Raw genomic sequence first — 7,463 nt, 5'->3', positions numbered from 1 at the left:
GCTCCAGCCCCAGGTAGGGGCTGGATCCCATGTCAGAGCAGCCCCCTGCCCCACAACCGCCCTCGTACTCGATTCTGAGATTCTAAGTTTTTCTCCCTGGTTCTTAAAATTGAGTAAATATGGTAACGGCTCGTGGTGACTGTATGTAACCTGCCACCGTGTCCCCCAGCTGAATTCAGCAGGGTTTGATCCCAAAAGTGCCTCTGTGGGTGCCTGCTGCTCCCCGTGCCCCATTGTTCATCACTCCCAGCCTCTCTGGTAAAGGCCCCAGAACAGTACATGGTATCCACAGCCCAGGTCAGTACCTCATCTCCAAAGCTGGGCAATGGGAGAGACCCAGGGACCAGAGCCCCTTCCAAGACAGAGGACTCCGGGTTTCCCAGCCCTGTGGTTTCAGTATGATCCAGTGGCTGGTCCCAGCTATGGGGGGCAGGAATCGGTCCCACTCAGGGCTTTGCTCGCACATGTTCCTCCCTCAGCGAGCTGGGAGACTTCTCTGGGACATCGAGGCATGGGTGCAACTTACGGCATGAGAGCACAGGGCAGGTCCTGCCTCTCCCTGGGCTGGGGATGGGCAGCGTGGGATCAGCATAGAAAATGTCAGTCTCTCTGCTGCTTGGCTCCTACTGCAGCTATCCCCATCACCAGGAAAAAATGTCCCCCAGGGCAGAGGGGCAGTAACAGCATGAGACCCTCCTAACACCACCCGCCCTGCCCACTCAGTCCCTGAGGGTGGGAGTCTGCCCCCCAGGGGGGGCAGTGCAAGGGGGCACGAGGGAACGGTGCTCGGAGTACAAGAGAAGCTGCCAAGGGGGTAGGGGGCATGGCATAGGTTGCAGGGTCGGGGTGCTAGGGGAAGAGGGGGCTGTGATGGCATGGCAGGGGCCAAGTGGCGAGCAGCAGATGCAGGGCCTCAGGGGGGCTCTTTTCCACACTCAAGACTGCCTCGCGGGCCCCGTGGATTCTGCCTACACTGTGATCTGCTTGGGCCCTTTGCGCTCAACCCAAACCCAGGAGCTTGTTAAAACATGCTATTCGATTAGTCCAATTTTGTCACATCCCTGAAGCCAGCTTTGCCTTTCCCTGGGTGCCTGGGGTGGGGCCTACTTCATACATGTCTTCCACGTCCAGAAGAGATTTCACAGAGACCCAGCAGGGAAAAGGCACGGAAACAAAAGCATCGGGTGCTTACAAAATATTTCTTCCTCCATAGTTTTAGCAGCACAACAGATTTGTTGCACTGGTGCTCCCCGATGTGATGGCCTCAAGCAAGTGTATGCTTCAACTCTATAAAACCAGCGTCCAAACTCGTGCTTTATTAAAGAGAAACTCTTTTATGTTTCCCAGTGCTTTTTTAAATAGAAACTCTCACAGTTCGTCAGTGCTCACCTCATCCCAGAGAGCACCCGAGGCTTTCCCCAAGTGGTAAATGGCACCTCTTCCTTTTATAATGAAATATTTCTTTAATATTAGCAAGAGGTAAGTACTGCTCAGGCCAATGACACCTGATGCTCTCATCTCCAGTTGGAGAATTTCCAGCGGCTTGGTTGAATTTTGGACTCCCATCTTTCAGGTGGGGGATGCGTTGTCTCTTGAAACTATGCAATGCCACATGGGCTCCAGCGGTTTTGCGTCTTCTCCACCCCTGTGTGGCCGTGTTGCCTCTCCCAGTGTAAGAGCTCTTTCTCTTAAAGCCTCTAGAATCAATACATGAAAGAAAAGGGTTCAGCACATCGATGCGCCACTTGAGTGCTTTGTACGACCCAACAGTGAAAAATAGTGGACAACAGTGCTGCTGTCCCTGAAGTCTCTTACAGATTAAATTCTGTTTCTGTGTCTGGCTGTGCGTCTCTTCCAATTGCACAATCACATGCAGTGAGAAATTAGCTAAAAGTAGCATAGGAATTAAGTCATGGCATCATAGAGCCGTAGCACAGGAAGGCATCTCTGAAGGACGTCTGGGTGCAACCCCCGCTGGAAACAGGTCATCTCTTATCCAAACAAGGCCACAGAAATCCATGTCTAATTTAATCCTCAAGTTACGCAGTCAACTGTGTCACGCAACCACAAGGCAGAGCACCTGAGTCTGCTTCAGGTAAGACGGGGCAGTTGCTGCGGGTGTCCTGCTTCTGCCAGGGTCGTTACGATCTGCCCAAGAGACCCAAGAATGGGGGCAACATTGCTGACCGCAGAGGAAGGCGCAGACACCCCCCCCAGCCTGTACAAATCTGACCGCGGGGTTCAGATTCCTGCCTGACGCCAGGTGCAGGGATTGGGTTGAGCCTGAACGCCGGGGCAAGACTCTAGCCACGACCATGTGGGCTTGGTCCCACCAGGAGCATTGGCACAGCGCCATCCCCAGTCTGGGTCGCAGGCACCACCGGCTGCCTTTTAACTAATACATTCAAATAAAACAAAATTATCAAAATTACCAACCTATTAAAACACATCTATTGCTTAATGAGTATATTAATGTATACTTTATATACTTATATGTTTACTTAATGCATTAATCATTTATTTAATGAATTAATCATAATACATTGTTCTTCATTATCACTTCACAAAGTAGTAAGGTGATACCAACAGTAATATATGTAAAATCATATAAAACAGCCTGCGCATTAAATATTTGCAGCCCAAAATTAAAGATGCAAATAAATTAAAGAGTGAGAGAATGTAGGAAACGTAACACTGAACCTGTGGGCATAAGGAGCAGAACAGAGTTTGTTAGGAAGCCTAACAATTCACGTTATAGATAAAGCAGACAGGATTTTTTTTTTTAAAAAGGTATATGGTACCGACTGAGTGTGTGTATGAGAGTGTGTGTGTCCCAGCCCCTCTGGGTGTGTATGCATGCATGCATGTGTCCATTACAGACAGCTGGGTTGTGGTTGTGTGTGTGTGCACTAGTGTGCATGTTCTGGATGCCTGCGTTCTAAGTTGTGTGTGTGTGCATGCATGTGTGTCCATGTGTATGTCCCAGATGCCTGGGTTATGTGTGTGTGTGGGTGGGTGCATGTGTCCTGGACACCTGGATTCTGTGTTTGTCTGTGCATGTGTGTGTTCCCCAAACAACTCTTCCCTTTGCTGGAAGCAGGAGCCCAAAACAATGGCATTTGAGGCCCAGTGGGTCCCGCTGCAGCCTCCATACACAGCGTATCTGAGCTGGAACGCACATTGTGGGAGGCCAAGAACAGCCAACTCACTCTTCCCATGACCCCAAAACACAACTCCTGGTGCTGGCGACAAAGCAACTGAGCCTAAGAGGAGCTCAGGAGGAACATGGATGCGGCTGTCTCCACACCTGGGTGCAGGTCTATCACCCAGACCCATGTTGCTGGGCTGCAGCATTTGAAGAAGGCCCTGCCCGTGAAGCCGTGTAGTCCCAGTGCACCGGGGCACAGGGTGGTCCTGTGCGGCACCTGCCCAAGGCGAGATCTGGCCTCCCTCTGCAGCCTGGAGACCTTTCATTATGAGGCCCTTCATTATCACCTTTAACCAATGGTGATAAGGATGAACCCCGCTCCCACTGCTCGTTGCAGAGAGCCGTTTACCCTACCCTTGCCCAGTGCATGCAAAGAGCCCAACGGGCCTCAGCTCTGCCCCTGTGAGCACAACTTGTAAAGCTGGGGCACAAACCCCGTTGTGATAAAACTACGGTGTGCTGAAGCCCCTATGGAAGCCCAGGGCTCTGCTGTGGGTTTATGTGGGGGGCATCATCACATCCCAGCACCACTCGTGAACGTACCGTTGTGTCCATTTTAGCAAAAACCTCCTTTTCCAATGCAGTTATTCCCAGTTGGGGAGCAGGGGGCAGACATAGGGGCAGGCTCTAGAGATGTGGCTGGAATGACTGGGGCCTCCTCAGCTTGCCCCCCACACCCTATGTCGATGCACTTGCATGGGCCAACAGTGCGTCAGCCTCTGGCTTCATAAGCTCCGTGCGTTCATGGCTGCTGGATGATGATCTTTTTCAAGTGAATCTGAACAATTAACAGGTCAGTTCCCAAGGACCAGGGTCCTGAGAGCCCTTCCTGTCAGAGTGGGGTTGTGGCCACCAGTGTCCTGCTACTGCCTCCAGTGCAGTGCCGGGCTGAGCCTGAGTGCAGGGGCAAGACCCTGTACCAGGACCCTACGGGGTTGCTCCCCGCAAGACCACTGGCACAGCCCTGTCCCCATCCCAGACCTGGGCTGCAGTCAGCACCCAGAGCCTCTGGGGGAGGCTTAAAAACCCCTGACACATGAAGCAGAAAGCAGGGGAGAAGGGGGAATAATTCCCTCCCAGCCTCGTGCAGCTACCTGGGACACTGGTTGTGGGGGCAAGGCTGTGAGCTGGGGCACAAGATCCTTTTCCTCACAGACGGGGCAGTGGCTGCAGGCTCAGGGGACCTACAGTGGCCCCTTTCCACAGCCCCCTCTTGCTGTCCTGTCTCAGCCAGGCCCAGGCTCTGCGGTGAGGAGACAACTGGCCTACCCCGAAATGTCTGGACATGAGAACATTTCTGAGAGTAACAAATCCAAAAACAGGAGCCAGGCAATTTAACAATTGTAAGAGGATGGTCACCCTCTTCCTCCCTGTTATGTTCAGACTATAAAATCGGCCAACCATCAAGGAAAAATGCTTTGAAGCTATACAATTAAAAGAGCATACAAAGCAAGACAGTATGGTTAGCCAGGTATGCAGTCCAGGGAAGATCAAGAAGCCATAGTACGCTCAGCCTATGAGTGAGGGCTGCAAGACTGGAAATGTAGCCAACACAGGCAGGGAACTAAGGACCAACTCATGGGATCATAATAAATTCTAGTTTATTGGACGGGATGTGAAGTTACTAATACAATCATAAATGCAAACTTTGAGTTATGGGTGTACTGGGCACTTCAGCGCATATACACACACACGCGCACTAATTCATTTAATCTGATGTAGTACAGTGTATCGTAGCTGCTGTAGTGATTGTGAGAGCCCTGGCATCAGTATATCTACCTATCTGAGGCCCTGGAGTCTGCTGTTGATGGTCAGCTTCCTTCAAGGCGATGTCTTCTCCAGAAGGGGGTCACCTGCTTGTCCTCCTGTCTCAGTAGGTCAGTGCTGGATGAGAGGGTGACACCAAGAGTCACGCTTCACTGCCTTTTATCCCTTTCTGGCAGACCTGTGTGATCCCCCAGCCTCATCTTGGCTATCCAATCTGGAGGTCACTGACCCACATGGGTCTTGAGTAGTACCTCACAGCTGTTAGTCACAGTGGTCTCTGTCTGTTGGTACCTGAACTTTTGGGAGGTCACCCTTGACTTATTGACTTAATGGCTGTATTGTCATGGCTGACAGGAATAGTCCATAGGGTGAGTGCTCAGTTCCAGGAATCAGGTCCTTGGCTTGATTAGTTTAAAATGGCTTGTAGAGCAGAGTTTTGTAATGGTAAGTGGCTAGGCTATTGTCAATTAACAGCTAGAGGTACTTGTTTGTCATTCATTCAAGGGACCACCCAATACAGCAGATTTCATCACTTTACAGTTACAATTTCAATGCAGTTTTTAACAATGGTCTAGGGCAGGGGTGGGTATAATACGGCCTGTGGGCCACATCCGGCCCCTGAGGCCATTCTATCTGACCTGCGGGGCTCCTAAAAAATTTAGAAAATTAATATTTATCTGTCGTTGGTTCCTGTCAAAAGTGACAGGATCCAGAGGCAGTAGGACCCTGAGGAAGCCCTGGCGGGCTCCTGCAACAGCAGGGCCAGCTCAGCCCTGCCCCCCCAGCTGGAAGCCCTGCAGGGGCTTCTGGCCTGGGACCATTTGGCTGCACGGGAGCAGGAAGCTCAGGTAAAGGGGCAGGGGAGGACCCTGGGCAGGGAAGGAGCCCTGGAAAAAGCAGCCCCTCTTCTGCCCCTTGGCTGGCGCTCCCTGCTGCAGCCACCGGCAGCCCATGCCAGGGCTGTCCTGAGCAGGCAGAGGCAGCCCCATGCGGGCTGGCAGCAGCTGCAGCAGGGAGCGCCCGCCACGGCCGGGGAGAGGCCGCTTTTCCCGCACTCAGCACCAGCTCCCTCCCTGCTGGTGAGTGGGGGGTCAGGGCCGCGTGCTGACTCCGCCTGTACCGCGGGGCTCGGGGGGCGCTGGGTGTGACTGGGCGCAGGAGCCAGCGGGAACGTGGCACCCGCACCCGTGCCTCGGGACCAGTGCCAGCAGGGCCCAGAGCAGGGCAGCAGGGGTACAGGGTCCTGGCCAGCAGGGTCTCTGTGGAGCCGGGCCAGCTCCCCCCTCTCCTTGCTGGTGCAGCCCAGCCTGGCTCCACAGACCCCTGCCAGCCTGCTCCCCACTCTGGGCCCTGCCAGCACTGGCCCTGAGACATTGGTCCCAAGACATTAGGACACTGATCCCAAGACGGTGACCAGGGGTGAGGCACCTGTTGGGGCAGGGTGGGGCCTACCCATGCAGCACTCAACAGCTTGTCAAAACTGGGTAAGCAGCCCCCTGCCCCAAAACAATTCCCGCCCCTGGTCTAGGGTGTTACTTCGCTCTACAGGGAGTACTTTCCTTAAGGGTTTAAAAGTATAAAACATAAAATACAGAATGCCATGGTAAAGATGAGACAGATGAAATATAAAAATGCGCGCTGAGGTAGTGAGGATCAAAGGCTCTGGGGACAGTAAGTGAGTTAGGCTAGCACAGGATATATTTACAGTCTTTGCAGTGGATATTTTAGTTCTTTGGTTTTCCTTCTGGCTTGCTCTGAGCCTTGCCACACCCAAGCAATGAGTGTGCTCGGTCTCTGCCAATACTGGGAAGGAAAAGAAATGCACAAAATGGGGGTGGGGGGGGTGGTTTGCAGGCAAGAAGGGGCTTGTGTTATATCAATGCCCAGAAGGGACGTGTACAAAGGGGGCTGTTTGCTACACCCTGAGACATTGGTCCCAAGACATTAGGACACTGATCCCAAGACGGTGACCAGGGGTGAGGCACCTGTTGGGGCAGGGTGGGGCCTACCCATGCAGCACTCAACAGCTTGTCAAAACTGGGTAAGCAGCCCCCTGCCCCAAAACAATTCCCGCCCCTGGTCTAGGGTGTTACTTCGCTCTACAGGGAGTACTTTCCTTAAGGGTTTAAAAGTATAAAACATAAAATACAGAATGCCATGGTAAAGATGAGACAGATGAAATATAAAAATGCGCGCTGAGGTAGTGAGGATCAAAGGCTCTGGGGACAGTAAGTGAGTTAGGCTAGCACAGGATATATTTACAGTCTTTGCAGTGGATATTTTAGTTCTTTGGTTTTCCTTCTGGCTTGCTCTGAGCCTTGCCACACCCAAGCAATGAGTGTGCTCGGTCTCTGCCAATACTGGGAAGGAAAAGAAATGCACAAAATGGGGGTGGGGGGGGTGGTTTGCAGGCAAGAAGGGGCTTGTGTTATATCAATGCCCAGAAGGGACGGGTACAAAGGGGGCTGTTTGCTACACCTGCCATGGT

Source organism: Alligator sinensis, unplaced genomic scaffold (genome assembly GCF_000455745.1).
Source record: "Alligator sinensis unplaced genomic scaffold, ASM45574v1 scaffold1711_1, whole genome shotgun sequence".
Taxonomy (NCBI): Eukaryota; Metazoa; Chordata; order Crocodylia; family Alligatoridae; genus Alligator; species Alligator sinensis.
Note: the sequence above shows the minus strand (reverse complement) of the source record.